Here is a 23,881-nt window from a genome sequence, read left to right on the forward strand (position 1 = left end):
CTCATCTTTATCTAAACCATATCCTCATCTTTATCTAACCATATCTCCTCATCTTTATCTACACCATATCTCCTCATCTTTATATAAACCATATCTCCTCATCTTTATCTAAACCATATCTCGATCTAAACCATATCTCCTCATCTTTATTTAACCATATCTCCTCATCTTTATCTAAACCATATCTCCTCATCTTTATCTAAACCATATCTCCTCATCTTTATCTACACCATATCTCCTCATCTTTATCTACACCATATCTACTCATCTTTATCTACACCATATCTCCTCATCTTTATCTACACCATATCTCAATCTAAACCATATCTCATCATCTTTATCTACACCATATCTCCTCATCTTTATCTAAACCATATCTCCTCATCTTTATCTACACCATATCTCCTCGTCTTTATCTACACCATATATCCTCGTCTTTATCTATACCATATATCCTCATCTTTATCTACACCATATCTCCTCATCTTTATATACACCATATCTCATCATCTTTATCTACACCACATCTCCTCATCTTTATCTAAACCATATCTCCTCATCTTTATCTACACCATATCTCCTCATCTTTATCTAAACCATATCTCCTCATCTTTATCTAACCATATCTCCTCATCTTTATCTACACCATATTTCCATCTAAACTTTATCTCCTCATCTTTATCTACACTCATATCTCCATCTAAACCATATCTCCTCATTTATATCTACACCATATCTCCTCATCTTTATCTAAACCATTCTCATCATCTTTATCTACACCATATCTCATCATCTTTATCTACACCATATCTCCTCATCTTTATCTACACCATATCTCCATCTAAACCATATATCCTCATCTTTATCTAAACCATATCTCCTCATCTTTATCTACACCATATCTCCATCTAAACCATATCTCCTCATCTTTATCTAAACCATATCTCCTCATCTTTATCTACACCATATCTCCTCATCTTTATCTACACCATATCTCCATCTAAACCATATCTCCTCATCTTTATCTACACCATATCTCCATCTAAACCATATCTCCTCATCTTTATCTAAACCATATCTCCTCATCTTTATCTACACCATATCTCCTCATCTTTATCTACACCATATCTCCATCTAAACCATATCTCCTCATCTTTATCTAAACCATATCTCCTCATCTTTATCTACACCATATCTCCATCTACACCATATCTCCATCTAAACCATATCTCCTCATCTTTATCTATCCCATATCTCCTCATCTTTATCTAGACCATATCTCCTCATCTTTATCTACACCATATCTCAATCTAAACCATATCTCCTCATCTTTATCTACACCATATCTCCTCATCTTTATCTACAGCATATCTCATCATCTTTATCTACACCATATCTCCTCATCTTTATCTACACCATATCTCAATCTAAACCATATCTCATCTTTTATCTACACCATATCTCCTCATCTTTATCTAAACCATATCTCCTCATCTTTATCTACACCATATCTCCTCATCTACACCATATATCCTCGTCTTTATCTATACCATATATCCTCATCTTTATCTACACCATATCTCCTCATCTTTATATACACCATATCTCATCATCTTTATCTACACCACATCTCCTCATCTTTATCTAAACCATATCTCCTCATCTTTATCTACACCATATCTCCTCATCTTTATCTATACCATATCTCCTCATCTTTATCTACACCATATCTCCTCATCTTTATCTATACCACATCTCCTCATCTTTATCTACACCATATCTCCTCATCTTTATCTACACCACATCTCCTCATCTTTATCTAAACCATATCTCCTCATCTCCATCTAAACCATATATCCTCATCTTTATCTAAACCATATCTCCTCATCTTTATCGACACCATATCTCCATCTAAACCATATCTCCTCATCTTTATCTAAACCATACCTCCTCATCTTTATCTACACCATATCTCCTCATCTTTATCTACACCATATCTCCATCTAAACCATATCTCCTCATCTTTATCTCCACCATATCTCGATCTAAACCATATCTCCTCATCTTTATTTAACCATATCTCCTCATCTTTATCTAAACCATATCTCCTCATTTTTATCTAAACCATATCTCCTCATCTTTATCTACACCATATCTCTCATCTTTATCTACACCATATCTCCTCATCTTTATCTACACCATATCTCCTCATCTTTATCTACACCATATCTCAATCTAAACCATATCTCATCATCTTTATCTACACCATATCTCCTCATCTTTATCTAAACCATATCTCCTCATCTTTATCTACACCATATCTCCTCATCTTTATCTACACCATATCCTCCTTTATCTATACCATATCTCCTCATCTTTATATACACCATATCTCATCATCTTTATCTACACCATATATCCTTATCTTTATCTACACCACATCTCCTCATCTTTATCTAAACCATATCTCCTCATCTTTATCTATACCATATCTCATCATCTTTATCTAAACCATATCTCCTCATCTTTATCTACACCATATCTCCTCATCTTTATCTACATCATATTTCCATCTAAACCATATTTCCTCATCTTTATCTACACCATATCTCCATCTAAACCATATCTCCTCATTTATATCTACACCATATCTCCGCGTCTTCATCTAAACCATTCATCATCATCTTTATCTACACCATATCTCATCATCTTTATCTACACCATATCTCCTCATCTTTATCTACACCATATCTCCATCTAAACCATATATCCTCATCTTTATCTAAACCATATCTCCTCATCTTTATCTACACCATATCTCCATCTAAACCATATCTCCTCATCTTTATCTAAACCATATCTCCTCATCTTTATCTACACCATATCTCCTCATCTTTATCTACACCATATCTCCATCTAAACCATATCTCCTCATCTTTATCTACACCATATCTCCATCTAAACCATATCTCCTCATCTTTATCTAAACCATATCTCCTCATCTTTATCTACACCATATCTCCTCATCTTTATCTACACCATATCTCCATCTAAACCATATCTCCTCATCTTTATCTAAACCATATCTCCTCATCTTTATCTAAACCATATCTCCTCATCTTTATCTACACCATATCTCCATCTAAACCATATCTCCTCATCTTTATCTATCCCATATCTCCTCATCTTTATCTAGACCATATCTCCTCATCTTTATCTACACCATATCTCATCTAAACCATATCTCCTCATCTTTATCTACACCATATCTCCTCATCTTTATCTACACCATATCTCCTCATCTTTATCTACACCATATCTCCTCATCTTTATCTACACCATATCTCATCTAAACCATATCTCATCATCTTTATCTACACCATATCTCCTCATCTTTATCTAAACCATATCTCCTCATCTTTATCTAACCATATCTCCTCATCTTTATCTACACCATATCTCCTCATCTTTATCTATCCATATTCCTCATCTTTATCTACACCATATCTCCTCATCTTTATCTACACCATATCTCCTCATCTTTATCTAAACCATATCTCCTCATCTTTATCTACACCATATCTCCTCATCTTTATCTATACCATATCTCCTCATCTTTATCTATATATCTCCTCATCTTTATCTAAACCATATCTCCTCATCTTTATCTACACCATATCTCCTCATCTTTATCTAACCATATCTCCTCATCTTTATCTAAACCATATCTCCTCATCTTTATCTAAACCATATCTCCTCATCTTTATCTAAACCATATCTCCTCATCTTTATCTACACCATATCTCCATCTAAACCATATCTCCTCATCTTTATCTAAACCATATCTCCTCATCTTTATCTACACCATATCTCCTCATCTTTATCTACACCATATCTCCATCTCATCTTTATCTTTATCTACACCATATCTCCATCTAAACCATATCTCCTCATCTTTATCTACACCATATCTCCTCATCTTTATCTACCTCTCCATCTTTATCTAACCATATCTCCTCATCTTTATCTAAACCATATCTCCTCATCTTTATCTAAACCATATCTCCTCATCTTTATCTAAACCATATCTCCTCATCTTTATCTACACCATCTCCTCATCTTTATCTACACCATCTCCATCTAAACCATATCTCCTCATCTTTATCTATCTTTATCTACACTATCTCCATCTAAACCATATCTCCTCATCTTTATCTAAACCATATCTCCTCATCTTTATCTACACCATATCTCCTCATCTTTATCTACACCATATCTCAATCTAAACCATATCTCCTCATCTTTATCTAACCATATCTCCTCATCTTTATCTACACCATATCTCCTCATCTTTATCTACACCATATCTCCTCATCTTTATCTACACCATATCTCCTCATCTTTATCTAAACCATATCTCCTCATCTTTATCTAAACCATATCTCCTCATCTTTATCTACACCATATATCTCCTCTTTTATCTATACCATATCTCCTCATCTTTATCTACACCATATCTCCTCATCTTTATCTAAACCATATCTCCTCATCTTTATCTACACCATATCTCCTCATCTTTATCTATACCATATCTCCTCATCTTTATCTAAACCATATCTCCTCATCTTTATCTACACCATATCTCCATCTAAACCATATCTCCTCATCTTTATCTACACCATATCTCCATCTAAACCATATCTCCTCATTTATATCTACACCATATCTCCTCGTCTTCATCTAAACCATACATCATCATCTTTATCTACACCATATCTCATCATCTTTATCTACACCATATCTCCTCATCTTTATCTACACCATATCTCCATCTAAACCATATATCCTCATCTTTATCTAAACCATATCTCCTCATCTTTATCTACACCATATCTCCATCTAAACCATATCTTCATCTTTATCTAAACCATATCTCCTCATCTTTATCTAAACCATATCTCCTCATCTTTATCTACACCATATCTCCATCTAAACCTTATCTCCTCATCTTTATCTACACCATATCTCCATCTAAACCATATCTCCTCATCTTTATCTAAACCACATCTCCTCATCTTTATCTACACCATATCTCCATCTAAACCATATCTCCTCATCTTTATCTAAACCATATCTCCTCATCTTTATCTAAACCATATCTCCTCATCTTTATCTACACCATATCTCCATCTAAACCATATCTCCTCATCTTTATCTAAACCATATCTCCTCATCTTTATCTACACCATATCTCCTCATCTTCATCTAAACCATATATCATCATCTTTATCTACACCATATCTCATCATCTTTATCTACACCATATCTCCTCATCTTTATCTACACCATATCTCCTCATCTTTATCTAAACCATATCTCAATCTAAACCATATCTCCTCATCTTTATCTACACCATATTTCCTCATCTTTATCTATACCATATCTCCTCATCTTTATCTAAACCATATCTCGATCTAAACCATATCTCCTCATCTTTATCTACACCATATCTCCTCATCTTTATCTACACCATATCCCCTCATATTTATCTAAACCATATCTCGATCTAAACCATATCTCCTCATCTTTATCTACACCATATCTCATCATATTTATCTACACCATATCTCCTCATCTTTATCTACACCATATCTCCTCATCTTTATCTACACCATATCTCCTCATCTTTATCTACACCATATCTCCTCATCTTTATCTACACCATATCTCCTCATCTTTATCTATACCATATCTCCTCATCTTTATCTACACCATATCTCCTCATCTTTATCTACACCATATCTCCTCATCTTTATCTACACCATATCTCAATCTAAACCATATCTCATCATCTTTATCTACACCATATCTCCTCATCTTTATCTAAACCATATCTCCTCATCTTTATCTACACCATATCTCCTCATCTTTATCTACACCATATATCCTCATCTTTATCTATACCATATATCCTCATCTTTATCTACACCATATCTCCTCATCTTTATATACACCATATCTCCTCATCTTTATCTACACCATATCTCCTCATCTTTATCTATACCATATCTCCTCATCTTTATCTAAACCATATCTCCTCATCTTTATCTACACCATATCTCCATCTAAACCATATCTCCTCATCTTTATCTACACCATATCTCCATCTAAACCATATCTCTCATCTTTATCTACACCATATCTCCTCGTCTTCATCTAAACCATATCATCATCATCTTTATCTACTATCTCATCATCTTTATCTACACCATATCTCCTCATCTTTATCTACAACATATCTCCATCTAAACCATATATCCTCATCTTTATCTAAACCATATCTCCTCATCTTTATCTACACCATATCATCTAAACCATATCTCCTCATCTTTATCTAAACCATATCTCCTCATCTTTATCTACACCATATCTCCTCATCTTTATCTAAACCATATCTCCATCTAAACCATATCTCCTCATCTTTATCTACATATCTCCATATCTCCTCATCTTTATCTAAACCATATCTCCTCATCTTTATCTACACCATATCTCCTCATCTTTATCTACACCATATCTCCATCTAAACCATATCTCCTCATCTTTATCTAAACCATATCTCCTCATCTTTATCTACACCATATCTCCATCTAAACCATATCTCCTCATCTTTATCTAAACCATATCTCCTCATCTTTATCTACACCATATCTCCTCATCTTTATCTACACCATATCTCCTCATCTTTATCTAAACCATATATCATCATCTTTATCTACACCATATCTCATCATCTTTATCTACACCATATCTCCATCTAAACCATATCTCCTCATCTTTATCTACACCATATCTCCATCTAAACCATATCTCCTCATCTTTATCTAAACCATATCTCCTCATCTTTATCTACACCATATCTCCTCATCTTTATCTACACCATATCTCATCTTATCTCCTCATCTTTATCTAAACCATATCTCCTCATCTTTATCTAAACCATATCTCCTCATCTTTATCTACACCATATCTCCATCTAAATCCATATCTCCTCATCTTTATCTAAACCATATCTCCTCATCTTTATCTACACCATATCCCTCATATTTATCTAAACCATATCCTCTAAACCATATCTCCTCATCTTTATCTACACCATATCTCATCATATTTATCTACACCATATCTCCTCATCTTTATCTACACCATATCTCCTCATCTTTATCTATACCATATCTCCTCATCTTTATCTATACCATATCTCCTCATCTTTATCTACACCATATCTCCTCATCTTTATCTATACCATACCTCCTCATATCTATACCATATCTCCTCATCTTTATCTACACCATATCTCCTCATCTTTATCTACACCATATCTCCTCATCTTTATCTACACCATATCTCCTCATCTTTATCTATACCATATCTCCTCATCTTTATCTACACCATATCTCCTCATCTTTATCTACACCATATCTCCTCATCTTTATCTACACCATATCTCCTCATCTTCATCTAAACCATATATCATCATCTTTATCTACACCATATCTCATCATCTTTATCTACACCATATCTCCTCATCTTTATCTACACCATATCTCCTCATCTTTATCTAAACCATATCTCGATCTAAACCATATCTCCTCATCTTTATCTACACCATATTTCCTCATCTTTATCTATACCATATCTCCTCATCTTTATCTAAACCATATCTCGATCTAAACCATATCTCCTCATCTTTATCTACACCATATCTCATCATATTTATCTACACCATATCTCCTCATCTTTATCTACACCATATCTCCTCATCTTTATCTATACCATATCTCCTCATCTTTATCTATACCATATCTCCTCATCTTTATCTACACCATATCTCCTCATCTTTATCTACACCATATCTCCTCATCTTTATCTATACCATATCTCCTCATCTTTATCTAAACCATTTCTCCTCATCTTTATCTACACCATATCTCCTCATCTTTATCTACACCATATCTCCTCATCTTTATCTACACCATATCTCCTCATCTTTATCTACACCATATCTCCTCATCTTTATCTACACCATATCTCCTCATCTTTATCTACACCATATCTCCTCATCTTTATCTACACCATATCTCCTCATCTTTATCTACACCATATCTCCTCGTCTTTATCTACACCATATATCCTCGTCTTTATCTATACCATATATCCTCATCTTTATCTACACCATATCTCCTCATCTTTATATACACCATATCTCATCATCTTTATCTACACCATATCTCCTCATCTTTATCTATACCATATCTCCTCATCTTTATCTAAACCATATCTCCTCATCTTTATCTACACCATATCTCCATCTAAACCATATCTCCTCATCTTTATCTACACCATATCTCCATCTAAACCATATCTCCTCATTTATATCTACACCATATCTCCTCGTCTTCATCTAAACCATACATCATCATCTTTATCTACACCATATCTCATCATCTTTATCTACACCATATCTCCTCATCTTTATCTACACCATATCTCCATCTAAACCATATATCCTCATCTTTATCTAAACCATATCTCCTCATCTTTATCTACACCATATCTCCATCTAAACCATATCTCCTCATCTTTATCTAAACCATATCTCCTCATCTTTATCTACACCATATCTCCTCATCTTTATCTAAACCATATCTCCTCATCTTTATCTAAACCATATCTCCTCATCTTTATCTACACCATATCTCCATCTAAACCATATCTCCTCATCTTTATCTAAACCATATCTCCTCATCTTTATCTACACCATATCTCCTCATCTTTATCTACACCATATCTCCTCATCTTCATCTAAACCATATATCATCATCTTTATCTACACCATATCTCCTCATCTTTATCTACACCATATCTCCTCATCTTTATCTAAACCATATCTCGATCTAAACCATATCTCCTCATCTTTATCTACACCATATCTCCTCATCTTTATCTACACCATATCCCCTCATCTTTATCTACACCATATATCATCATCTTTATCTATACCATATCTCCTCATCTTTATCTATACCATATCTCCTCATCTTTATCTACACCATATCTCCTCATCTTTATCTACACCATATCTCCTCATATCTCCTCATCTTTATCTACACCATATCTCCTCATCTTTATCTAAACCATATCTCCTCATCTTTATCTACACCATATCTCCTCATCTTTATCTACACCATATCTCCTCATCTTTATCTACACCATATCTCCTCATCTTTATCTACACCATATCTCCTCATCTTTATCTACACCATATCTCCTCATCTTTATCTACACCATATCTCCTCATCTTTATCTAAACCATATCTCCTCATCTTTATCTACACCATATCTCCTCATCTTTATCTACACCATATCTCCTCATCTTTATCTATACCTATATCCTCATCTTTATCTAACCATATCTCCTCATCTTTATCTACACCATATCTCCTCATCTTTATCTACACCATATCTCCTCATCTTTATCTATACCATATCTCCTCATCTTTATCTAAACCATATCTCCTCATCTTTATCTACACCATATCTCCATCTAAACCATATCTCCTCATCTTTATCTACACCATATCTCCATCTAAACCATATCTCCTCATTTATATCTACACCATATCTCCTCATCTTCATCTAAACCATCTCATCTTTATCTACCCATATCTCCTCATCTTTATCTACACCATATCTCCTCATCTTTATCTACACCATATCTCCATCTAAACCATATATCCTCATCTTTATCTAAACCATATCTCCTCATCTTTATCTACACCATATCTCCATCTAAACTATCTCCTCATCTTTATCTAAACCATATCTCCTCATCTTTATCTACACCATATCTCCTCATCTTTATCTAAACCATATCTCCTCATCTTTATCTAAACCATATCTCCTCATCTTTATCTACACCATATCTCCATCTAAACCATATCTCCTCATCTTTATCTAAACCATATCTCCTCATCTTTATCTACACCATATCTCCTCATCTTTATCTACACCATATCTCCTCATCTTCATCTAAACCATATATCATCATCTTTATCTACACCATATCTCATCATCTTTATCTACACCATATCTCCTCATCTTTATCTACACCATATCTCCTCATCTTTATCTAAACCATATCTCCTCATCTTTATCTACACCATATCTCCATCTAAACCATATCTCCTCATCTTTATCTAAACCATATCTCCTCATCTTTATCTACACCATATCTCCTCATCTTTATCTACACCATATCTCCTCATCTTCATCTAAACCATATATCATCATCTTTATCTACACCATATCTCATCATCTTTATCTACACCATATCTCCTCATCTTTATCTACACCATATCTCCTCATCTTTATCTAAACCATATCTCGATCTAAACCATATCTCCTCATCTTTATCTACACCATATTTCCTCATCTTTATCTATACCATATCTCCTCATCTTTATCTAAACCATATCTCGATCTAAACCATATCTCCTCATCTTTATCTACACCATATCTCCTCATCTTTATCTAAACCATATCTCCTCATCTTTTTATCTAAACCATATCTCCTCATCTAAACCATATCTCCTCATCTTTATCTACACCATATCTCATCATATTTATCTACACCATATCTCCTCATCTTTATCTACACCATATCTCCTCATCTTTATCTATACCATATCTCCTCATCTTTATCTACACCATATCTCCTCATCTTTATCTACACCATATCTCCTCATCTTTATCTATACCATATCTCCTCATCTTTATCTAAACCATTTCTCCTCATCTTTATCTACACCATATCTCCTCATCTTTATCTACACCATATCTCCTCATCTTTATCTACACCATATCTCCTCATCTTTATCTATACCATATCTCCTCATCTTTATCTACACCATATCTCCTCATCTTTATCTACACCATATCTCCTCATCTTTATCTACACCATATCTCCTCATCTTTATCTACACCATATCTCCTCATCTTTATCTACACCATATCTCCTCATCTTTATCTACACCATATCTCCTCATCTTTATCTAAACCATATCTCGATCTAAACCATATCTCCTCATCTTTATCTACACCATATCTCCTCATCTTTATCTATACCATATCTCCTCATCTTTATCTAAACCATATCTCGATCTAAACCATATCTCCTCATCTTTATCTACACCATATCTCCTCATCTTTATCTACACCATATCCCTCATCTAAACATATCTCGATCTATCTCCTCATCTTTATCTACACCATATCTCATCATCTTTATCTACACCATATCTCCTCATCTTTATCTACACCATATCTCCTCATCTTTATCTATACCATATCTCCTCATCTTTATCTACACCATATCTCCTCATCTTTATCTACACCATATCTCCTCATCTTTATCTATACCATATCTCCTCATCTTTATCTAAACCATTTCTCCTCATCTTTATCTACACCATATCTCCTCATCTTTATCTACACCATATCTCCTCATCTTTATCTACACCATATCTCCTCATCTTTATCTATACCATATCTCCTCATCTTTATCTACAACATATCTTCTCGTCTTTATCTACACCATATCTCCTCATCTTCATCTATACCATATATCCTCATCTTTATCTACACCATATCTCCTCATCTTTATCTACACCATATCTCCTCATCTTTATCTATACCATATGTCCTCATCTTTATCTACACCATATATCCTCATCTTTATCTACACCATATCTCCTCATCTTTATCTACACCATAACTCCTCATCTTTATCTATTATCTACACCATATCTCCTCATCTTTATCTATACCATATCTCCTCATCTTTATCTAAACCATATCTCGATCTAAACCATATCTCCTCATCTTTATCTACACCATATCTCCTCATCTTTATCTACACCATATCTCCTCATCTTTATCTACACCATATCTCCTCATCTTTATCTAAACCATATCTCCTCATCTTTATCTACACCATATCTCCTCATCTTTATCTACACCATATCTCCTCATCTTTATCTACACCATATCTCCTCATCTTTATCTACACCATATCTCCATCTAAACCATATCTCCTCATCTTTATCTACACCATATCTCCTCATCTTTATCTAAACCACCATATCTACACATCTTTATCTAAACCATATCTCCTCATCTTTATCTAAACCATATCTCCTCATCTTTATCTACCCATATCTCCTCATCTTTATCTACACCATATCTCCTCATCTTTATCTAAACCATATCTCCTCATCTTTATCTACACCATATCTCCTCATCTTTATCTACACCATATCTCCTCATCTTTATCTACACCATATCTCCTCATCTTTATCCCATCATCTCCCTCATCTTTATCTACACCATATCTCCTCAAACCATATCTTTTTATCTAAACCATATCTCCTCATCTTTATCTACACCATATCTCCTCATCTTCATCTAAACCATATATCATCATCTTTATCTACACCATATCTCATCATCTTTATCTACACCATATCTCCTCATCTTTATCTACACCATATCTCCTCATCTTTATCTAAACCATATCTCGATCTAAACCATATCTCCTCATCTTTATCTACACCATATTTCCTCATCTTTATCTATACCATATCTCCTCATCTTTATCTAAACCATATCTCGATCTAAACCATATCTCCTCATCTTTATCTACACCATATCTCCTCATCTTTATCTACACCATATCCCCTCATATTTATCTAAACCATATCTCGATCTAACCATATCTCCTCATCTTTATCTACACCATATCTCATCTTATTTATCTACACCATATCTCCTCATCTTTATCTACACCATATCTCCTCATCTTTATCTATACCATATCTCCTCATCTTTATCTACACCATATCTCCTCATCTTTATCTACACCATATCTCCTCATCTTTATCTATACCTCCTCATATCTCCTCTCCTCATCTTTATCTAAACCATTTCTCCTCATCTTTATCTACACCATATCTCCTCATCTTTATCTACACCATATCTCCTCATATTTATCTACACCATATCTCCTCATCTTTATCTATACCATATCTCCTCATCTTTATCTACAACATATCTCCTCGTCTTTATCTACACCATATCTCCTCATCTTCATCTATACCATATATCCTCATCTTTATCTACACCATATCTCCTCATCTTTATCTACACCATATCTCCTCATCTTTATCTATACCATATGTCCTCATCTTTATCTACACCATATATCCTCATCTTTATCTACACCATATCTCCTCATCTTTATCTACACCATAAATCCTCATCTTTATCTATTATCTACACCATATCTCCTCATCTTTATCTATACCATATCTCCTCATCTTTATCTAAACCATATCTCGATCTAAACCATATCTCCTCATCTGTATCTACACCATATCTCCTCATCTTTATCTACACCATATCTCCTCAGCTTTATCTACACCATATCCCCTCATATTTATCTAAACCATATCTCGATCTAAACCATATCTCCTCATCTTTATCTACACCATATCTCCTCATCTTTATCTACACCATATCTCCTCATCTTTATCTATACCATATCTCCTCATCTTTATCTACACCATATCTCCTCATCTTTATCTACACCATATCTCCTCATCTTTATCTACACCATATCATATCTATACCATATATCTCCTCATCTTTATCTAAACATATCTCCTCATCTTTATCTCACCATCTCCTCATCTTTATCTACACCATATCTCCTCATCTTTATCTACACCATATCTCCTCATCTTTATCTATACCATATCTCCTCATCTTTATCTCAACATATCTTCTCATCTTTATCTACACCATTATCTTCATCTATCTACCATATCTCCTCATCTTTATCTACACCATTATCTTTATCTACACCATATCTCCTCATCTTTATCTATACCATATGTCCTCATCTTTATCTACACCATATATCCTCATCTTTATCTACACCATATCTCCTCATCTTTATCTACCATATCTCCTCAGCTTTATCTACACCATATCTCCTCATCTAAACCATATCTCGATCTAAACCATATCTCCTCATCTTTATCTACACCATATCTCCTCATCTTTATCTACACCATATCCCTCTTTATCTAAACCATATATCATCTTTATCTACACCATATCTCCTCATCTTTATCTACACCATATCTCCTCATCTTTATCTAAACCATATCTCCTCATCTTTATCTACACCATATCTCCTCATCTTTATCTACACCATATCTCCTCATCTTTCTTTATCTACACCATATCTCCTATCTTTATCTACACCATATCTTTATCTAAACCATATCTCCTCATCTTTATCTAAACCATATCTCCTCATCTTTATCTACACCATATCTCCTCATCTTTATCTACACCATATCTCATCTTCATCTATATATTTCTTTATCTACACCATATCTCCTCATCTTTATCTACACCATATCTCCTCATCTTTATCTACACCATATCTCCTCATCTTTATCTAAACCATATCTCCTCATCTTTATCTACACCATATCCCATCTATCTCCTCATCTTTATCTAAACCATATCTCCTCATCTTTATCTACACCATATCTCCTCATCTTTATCTAAACCATATATCATCATCTTTATCTACACCATATCTCATCATCTTTATCTACACCATATCTCCTCATCTTTATCTACACCATATCTCCTCATCTTTATCTAAACCATATCTCGATCTAAACCATATCTTTCTTTATCTACACCATATTTCCTCATCTTTATCTATACCATATCTCCTCATCTTTATCTAAACCATATCTCGATCTAAACCATATCTCCTCATCTTTATCTACACCATATCTCCTCATCTTTATCTACACCATATCCCCTCATCTTTATCTAAACCATATCTCCTCAACCATATCTCCTCATCTTTATCTACACCATATCTCATCATATTTATCTACACCATATCTCCTCATCTTTATCTACACCATATCTCCTCATCTTTATCTATACCATATCTCCTCATCTTTATCTACACCATATCTCCTCATCTTCATCTAAACCATATCTCCTCATCTTTATCTATACCATATCTCCTCATCTTTATCTAAACCATTTCTCCTCATCTTTATCTACACCATATCTCCTCATCTTTATCTACACCATATCTCCTCATCTTTATCTACACCATATCTCCTCATCTTTATCTATACCATATCTCCTCATCTTTATCTACACCATATCTCCTCATCTTTATCTACACCATATCTCCTCATCTTTATCTATACCATATATCCTCATCTTTATCTACACCATATCTCCTCATCTTTATCTACACCATATCTCCTCATCTTTATCTATACCATATGTCCTCATCTTTATCTACACCATATATCCTCATCTTTATCTACACCATATCTCCTCATCTTTATCTACACCATAAATCCTCATCTTTATCTATCTATCTACACCATATCTCCTCATCTTTATCTATACCATATCTCCTCATCTTTATCTAAACCATATCTCGATCTAAACCATATCTCCTCATCTTTATCTACACCATATCTCCTCATCTTTATCTACACCATATCTCCTCATCTTTATCTACACCATATCCCCTCATCATCTAAACCATATCTCGATCTAAACCATATCTCCTCATCTTTATCTACACCATATCTCCTCATCTTTATCTACACCATATCCCCTCATCTTTATCTAAACCATATCTCATCTTTATCTCATCTTCATCTTTATCTACACCATATCTCCTCATCTTTATCTACACCATATCTCCTCATCTTTATCTATACCATATCTCCTCATCTTTATCTAAACCATTTCTCCTCATCTTTATCTACACCATATCTCCTCATCTTTATCTACACCATATCTCCTCATCTTTATCTACACCATATCTCCTCATCTTTATCTATACCATATCTCCTCATCTTTATCTACAACATATCTCCTCATTTATCTACACCATATCTCCTCATCTTCATCTATACCATATCCTCATCTTTATCTACACCATATCTCCTCATCTTTATCTACACCATATCTCCTCATCTTTATCTATACCATATGTCCTCATCTTTATCTATCTTTATCTACACCATATCTCCTCATCTTTATCTACACCATAAATCCTCATCTTTATCTATTATCTACACCATATCTCCTCATCTTTATCTATACCATATCTCCTCATCTTTATCTAAACCATATCTCGATCTAAACCATATCTCCTCATCTTTATCTACACCATATCTCCTCATCTTTATCTACACCATATCTCCTCAGCTTTATCTACACCATATCCCCTCATATTTATCTAAACCATATCTCGATCTAAACCATATCTCCTCATCTTTATCTACACCATATCTCCTCATCTTTATCTACACCATATCCCCTCATCTTCATCTAAACCATATATCATCATCTTTATCTACACCATATCTCCTCATCTTTATCTACACCATATCTCCTCATCTTTATCTATACCATATCTCCTCATCTTTATCTACACCATATCTCCTCATCTTTATCTACACCATATCTCCATCTAAACCATATCTCCTCATCTTTATCTACACCATATCTCCTCATCTTTATCTAAACCATATCTCCTCATCTTTATCTACACCATATCTCCATCTAAACCATATCTCCTCATCTTTATCTAAACCATATCTCCTCATCTTTATCTACACCATATCTCCTCATCTTTATCTACACCATATCTCCTCATCTTCATCTAAACCATATATCATCATCTTTATCTACACCATATCTCATCATCTTTATCTACACCATATCTCCTCATCTTTATCTACACCATATCTCCTCATCTTTATCTAAACCATATCTCCTCATCTTTATCTACACCATATCTCCATCTAAACCATATCTCCTCATCTTTATCTAAACCATATCTCCTCATCTTTATCTACACCATATCTCCTCATCTTCATCTAAACCATATATCATCATCTTTATCTACACCATATCTCATCATCTTTATCTACACCATATCTCCTCATCTTTATCTACACCATATCTCCTCATCTTTATCTAAACCATATCTCGATCTAAACCATATCTCCTCATCTTTATCTACACCATATTTCCTCATCTTTATCTATACCATATCTCCTCATCTTTATCTAAACCATATCTCGATCTAAACCATATCTCCTCATCTTTATCTACACCATATCTCCTCATCTTTATCTACACCATATCCCCTCATATTTATCTAAACCATATCTCGATCTCAACCATATCTCCTCATCTTTATCTACACCATATCTCATCATATTTATCTACACCATATCTCCTCATCTTTATCTACACCATATCTCCTCATCTTTATCTATACCATATCTCCTCATCTTTATCTACACCATATCTCCTCATCTTTATCTACACCATATCTCCTCATCTTTATCTATACCATATCTCCTCATCTTTATCTAAACCATTTCTCCTCATCTTTATCTACACCATATCTCCTCATCTTTATCTACACCATATCTCCTCATATTTATCTACACCATATCTCCTCATCTTTATCTATACCATATCTCCTCATCTTTATCTACAACATATCTCCTCGTCTTTATCTACACCATATCTCCTCATCTTCATCTATACCATATATCCTCATCTTTATCTACACCATATCTCCTCATCTTTATCTACACCATATCTCCTCATCTTTATCTATACCATATGTCCTCATCTTTATCTACACCATAAATCCTCATCTTTATCTATTATCTACACCATATCTCCTCATCTTTATCTATACCATATCTCCTCATCTTTATCTAAACCATATCTCGATCTAAACCATATCTCCTCATCTTTATCTACACCATATCTCCTCATCTTTATCTACACCATATCTCCTCAGCTTTATCTACACCATATCCCCTCATATTTATCTAAACCATATCTCGATCTAAACCATATCTCCTCATCTTTATCTACACCATATCTCCTCATCTTTATCTACACCATATCCCCTCATCTTTATCTAAACCATATATCTCATCTTTATCTACACCATATCTCCTCATCTTTATCTACACCATATCTCCTCATCTTTATCTTATCTCCTCATCTTTATCTATACCATATCTCCTCATCTTTATCTAAACCATTTCTCCTCATCTTTATCTACACCATATCTCCTCATCTTTATCTACACCATATCTCCTCATATCTACACCATATCTCCTCATCTTTATCTATACCATATCTCCTCATCTTTATCTACACCATATCTTCTCATCTTTATCTATATCTCCTCATCTTTATCTATATCTCATCTTCATCTATCCATATCTCATCTTTATCTACACCATATCTCCTCATCTTTATCTACACCATATCTCCTCATCTTTATCTATACCATATGTCCTCATCTTTATCTACACCATATATCCTCATCTTTATCTACACCATATCTCCTCATCTTTATCTACACCATAAATCCTCATCTTTATCTATTATCTACACATATCTCCTCATCTTTATCTATACCATATCTCCTCATCTTTATCTAAACCATATCTCGATCTAAACCATATCTCCTCATCTTTATCTACACCATATCTCCTCATCTTTATCTACACCATATCTCCTCAGCTTTATCTACACCATATCCCCTCATATTTATCTAAACCATATCTCGATCTAAACCATATCTCCTCATCTTTATCATCTTTCTTTATCTACACCATATCTCATCTTTATCTTTATCTATCTACCATATATCCTCATCTTTATCTACACCATATCTCCTCATCTTTATCTATACCATATCTCCTCATCTTTATCTACACCATATCTCCTCATCTTTATCTAAACCATATCTCCTCATCTTTATCTACACCATATCTCCATCTAAACCTCATCTTTATCTAAACCATATCTCCTCATCTTTATCTACACCATATCTCCTCATCTTTATCTACACCATATCTCCTCATCTTCATCTAAACCTCATCTCTTTATCTACACCATATCTCCTCATCTTTATCTACACCATATCTCCTCATCTTTATCTACACCATTCTCCTCATCTTTATCTATACCATATCTCCTCATCTTTATCTAAACCATATCTCCTCATCTTTATCTACACCATATCTCCTCATCTTTATCTACACCATATCTCCTCATCTTTATCTACACCATATCTCCTCATCTTTATCTATACCATATCTCCTCATCTTTATCTACACATCTATATCTCCTCATCTTTATCTATACCATATCTCCTCATCTTTATCTACACCATATCTCCTCATCTTTATCTACACCATATCTCCTCATCTTTATCTATACCATATCTCCTCATCTTTATCTACACCATATCTCCTCATCTTTATCTACACCATATCTCCTCATCTTTATCTACACCATAAATCCTCATCTTTATCTATTATCTACACCATATCTCCTCATCTTTATCTATACCATATCTCCTCATCTTTATCTAAACCATATCTCGATCTAAACCATATCTCCTCATCTTTATCTACACCATATCCATATCTCACCATATCTCCTCATCTTTATCTACACCATATCTCCTCATCTTTATCTACACCATATCCCCTCATATTTATCTAAACCATATCTCGATCTAAACCATATCTCCTCATCTTTATCTACATCTCCATATCTCCTCATCTTTATCTACACCATATCCCTCATCTTCATCTAAACCATATATCATCATCTTTATCTACACCATATCTCCTCATCTTTATCTACACCATATCTCCTCATCTTTATCTATACCATATCTCCTCATCTTTATCTACACCATATCTCCTCATCTTTATCTACACCATCTCCATCTCCTCATCTAAACCATTCTCCTCATCTTTATCTACCATATCTCCTCATCTTTATCTAAACCATATCTCCTCATCTTTATCTACACCATATCTCCATCATCTTTATCTTTATCACCATATCTCCTCATCTTTATCTACACCATATCTCCTCATCTTTATCTACACCATATCTCCTCATCTTTATCTACACCATATCTCATCATCTTTATCTACCCATATCTCCTCATCTTTATCTACACCATATCTCCTCATCTTTATCTAAACCATATATCCATCTTTATCTACACCATATCTCATCATTTTATCTACACCATATCTCCTCATCTTTATCTACACCATATCTCCTCATCTTTATCTAAACCATATCTCGATCTAAACCATATCTCCTCATCTTTATCTACACCATATCTCCTCATCTTTATCTATACCATATCTCCTCATCTTTATCTAAACCATATCTCGATCTAAACCATATCTCCTCATCTTTATCTACACCATATCTCCTCATCTTTATCTACACCATATCCCTCATCTTTATCTAAACCATATCATCTCAACCATATCTCCTCATCTTTATCTACACCATATCTCATCATCTTTATCTACACCATATCTCCTCATCTTTATCTACACCATATCTCCTCATCTTTATCTATACCATATCTCCTCATCTTTATCTACATATATCTCCTCATCTTTATCTACACCATATCTCCTCATCTTTATCTATACCATATCTCCTCATCTTTATCTAAACCATATCTCCTCATCTTTATCTACACCATATCTCCTCATCTTTATCTACACCATATCTCCTCATATTTATCTACACCATATCTCCTCATCTTTATCTATACCATATCTCCTCATCTTTATCTACACCATATCTCCTCATCTTTATCTACACCATATCTCCTCATCTTTATCTACACCATATCTCCTCATCTTTATCTACACCATATCTCCTCATCTTTATCTACACCATATCTCCTCATCTTTATCTATACCATATCTCCTCATCTTTATCTACACCATATCTCCTCATCTTTATCTACACCATATCTCCTCATCTTTATCTACACCATAAATCCTCATCTTTATCTATTATCTACACCATATCTCCTCATCTTTATCTATACCATATCTCCTCATCTTTATCTAAACCATATCTCGATCTAAACCATATCTCCTCATCTGTATCTACACCATATCCCCTCATATTTATCTAAACCATATCTCGATCTAAACCATATCTCCTCATCTTTATCTACACCATATCTCCTCATCTTTATCTACACCATATCCCCTCATCTTCATCTAAACCATATATCATCATCTTTATCTACACCATATCTCCTCATCTTTATCTACACCATATCTCCTCATCTTTATCTATACCATATCTCCTCATCTTTATCTACACCATATCTCCTCATCTTTATCTACACCATATCTCCTCATCTTTATCTATACCATATCTCCTCATCTTTATCTACACCATATCTCCTCATCTTTATCTACACCATATCTCCTCATCTTCATCTAAACCATATATCATCATCTTTATCTACACCATATCTCCTCATCTTTATCTACACCATATCTCCTCATCTTTATCTAAACCATATCTCGATCTAAACCATATCTCCTCATCTTTATCTACACCATATTTCCTCATCTTTATCTATACCATATCTCCTCATCTTTATCTAAACCATATCTCGATCTAAACCATATCTCCTCATCTTTATCTACACCATATCTCCTCATCTTTATCTACACCATATCCCCTCATATTTATCTAAACCATATCTCGATCTAAACCATATCTCCTCATCTTTATCTACACCATATCTCATCATATTTATCTACACCATATCTCCTCATCTTTATCTACACCATATCTCCTCATCTTTATCTATCTATCTCCTCATCTTTATCTACACCATATCTCCTCATCTTTATCTACACCATATCTCCTCATCTTTATCTATACCATATCTCCTCATCTTTATCTAAACCATATCTCCTCATCTTTATCTACACCATTCCTCATCTTTATCTACACCATATCTCCTCATCTTTATCTACACCATATCTCCTCATCTTTATCTATACCATATCTCCTCATCTTTATCTACAACATATCTCCTCATCTTTATCTACACCATATCTCCTCATCTTTATCTATATCATCTTTATCTACACCATATCTCCTCATCTTTATCTACACCATATCTCCTCATCTTTATCTATACCATATGTCCTCATCTTTATCTACACCATATCTCCTCATCTTTATCTACACCATATCTCCTCATCTTTATCTATCTCATCTTTATCTATACCATATCTCCTCATCTTTATCTAAACCATTTCTCCTCATCTTTATCTACACCATATCTCCTCATCTTTATCTACACCATATCTCCTCATATTTATCTACACCATATCTCCTCATCTTTATCTATACACATATCTCCTCATCTTTATCTACAACCATATCTCCTCATCTTTATCTACACCATCTCATCTCCTCATCTTCATCTATACCATCCTCATCTTTATCTACACCATATCTCCTCATCTTTATCTACACCATATCTCCTCATCTTTATCTATACCATATCCTCATCTTTATCTACACCATATATCCTCATCTTTATCTACACATATCTCCTCATCTTTATCTACACCATATCTCCTCATCTTTATCTACACCATATCTCCTCATCTTTATCTATACCATATCTCCTCATCTTTATCTAAACCATATCTCGATCTAAACCATATCTCCTCATCTTTATCTACACCATATCTCCTCATCTTTATCTACACCATATCTCCTCAGCTTTATCTACACCATATCCCCTCATATTTATCTAAACCATATCTCGATCTAAACCATATCTCCTCATCTTTATCTACACCATATCTCCTCATCTTTATCTACACCATATCCCCTCATCTTCATCTAAACCATATCTCATCTTTATCTACACCATATCTCCTCATCTTTATCTACACCATATCTCCTCATCTTTATCTATACCATATCTCCTCATCTTTATCTACACCATATCTCCTCATCTTTATCTACACCATATCTCCATCTAAACCATATCTCCTCATCTTTATCTAAACCATATCTCCTCATCTTTATCTACACCATATCTCCTCATCTTTATCTACACCATATCTCCTCATCTTCATCTAAACCATATATCATCATCTTTATCTACACCATATCTCCTCATCTTTATCTACACCATATCTCCTCATCTTTATCTAAACCATATCTCGATCTAAACCATATCTCCTCATCTTTATCTACACCATATTTCCTCATCTTTATCTATACCATATCTCCTCATCTTTATCTAAACCATATCTCGATCTAAACCATATCTCCTCATCTTTATCTACACCATATCTCCTCATCTTTATCTACACCATATCCCCTCATATTTATCTAAACCATACCATCTAAACCATCTCCTCATCTTTATCTACACCATATCTCATCATCTTTATCTACACCATCTCCTCATCTTTATCTACACCATATCTCCTCATCTTTATCTAAACCATTTCTCCTCATCTTTATCTACACCATATCTCCTCATATTTATCTACACCATATCTCCTCATATTTATCTACACCATATCTCCTCATCTTTATCTATACCATATCTCCTCATCTTTATCTACACCATATCTCCTCATCTTTATCTATACCATATCTCCTCATCTTTATCTACACCTCATCTCCTCATCTTTAACAAAACCGTATCAAAACATGGGGGCTAAATAGTTTTTCCCCGTCAAAAGCATTATCTCTGGTCTCCCTCCCAGAGACAGAGGTGTCCCCAGCCAGCCCATTACAATGTTTTTGTCCTGCGCTCTATTCAATA

General features: G+C 34.1%; 1 long non-coding RNA gene across 1 annotated transcript; it reads right to left on the reverse strand.

Moving 5' to 3' along the window:
• Nucleotides 1-18,334: 18,334 nt before the first annotated feature.
• On the reverse strand, nucleotides 18,335-22,946 carry LOC127906768 (uncharacterized). The gene is made up of 3 exons (XR_008062802.1): nucleotides 22,662-22,946; nucleotides 21,658-21,889; nucleotides 18,335-18,403 (listed from the first exon to the last, which is right to left on the reverse strand). It is a non-coding gene; the product is annotated as an uncharacterized LOC127906768 (long non-coding RNA).
• Between the last annotated feature and the right edge of the window lie 935 nt (nucleotides 22,947-23,881).

Source organism: Oncorhynchus keta, chromosome 13 (genome assembly GCF_023373465.1).
Source record: "Oncorhynchus keta strain PuntledgeMale-10-30-2019 chromosome 13, Oket_V2, whole genome shotgun sequence".
Lineage (NCBI taxonomy): Eukaryota > Metazoa > Chordata > Actinopteri > Salmoniformes > Salmonidae > Oncorhynchus > Oncorhynchus keta.